The following is an 854-nucleotide window of genomic DNA, read 5'->3' as shown; positions in this document are numbered from 1 at the left end:
GCCCTTCGCTCACCCGCTTGGATAGACCTTTTTTCTGAACGGGGTTGGGGGTGGGGATAAAAGAATCCTGCCTCCATCTTTTCGCCAGGACTGACCTGGCCCCCCATTCTCCGGCTAATTGCATTTAGGGGAGAGCTGCCCCCACCCCTTCTCCCACTGCTCTATGGCCTTTCTGCGGATTTTTCCCTAAGAAACCCCGCTGGGCTTCGGCTATGAACAGCACCGGAGGACTGCAACGCCCACCCAGGCCCTGCTGCGGGTCTCCGGTGGCCTCAGCTCCTGTCGGGTCACCTCCCTCCGCCTCCCAGAACGCTCACAGGAGCTCGAGCCTTTGGGCGTTCTGGGGGCTCCAACTTTATGTGGGGATCCCCCGACCGCCAATGCCTGCCTCCCCATCCCCCATCCTCATCCCTTTGTTCGCCTCTCCGGACACTGAGTTGAAGGCAGGAAAAAAAATAATTAGATGGAAATCAAAGATTAGACGGGGTGCGCTGGCCGCCTGGGCGAAGCCGGCCCAACACTCCGCCGGCGCCTCATAAATCTTTTTCGCAGGCCTGACAAAAGCCACGTCCGCCAGTTCCCTGGGAATCTAGAAACTTATCGATCTCCTCGACGTCCCCCAGACACCCCTCTTTGAGATCGAGGACGGAGAGTGACCCCCCACTTATGTCCAGCCCAGGACGTCCCAGCCCAATCCCGGAGTTAATTAATTTTCAGAAATGGAAGAAAGTGTCAGAGAGAGAGAGAGAGAGAGACCTGGGCCCAACCCCCTCCTAGGAAGAGCAGCAAATACCCCTAACCAGTTTGTAAAACCAAAGACATGTTAGGGAGCTACGTTTCCCTTGCTCCAGCTG

This window comes from Mastomys coucha, unplaced genomic scaffold (assembly GCF_008632895.1).
Source record: "Mastomys coucha isolate ucsf_1 unplaced genomic scaffold, UCSF_Mcou_1 pScaffold5, whole genome shotgun sequence".
NCBI classification, from domain to species: Eukaryota; Metazoa; Chordata; class Mammalia; order Rodentia; family Muridae; genus Mastomys; species Mastomys coucha.
This window is presented reverse-complemented; position numbering follows the sequence as displayed.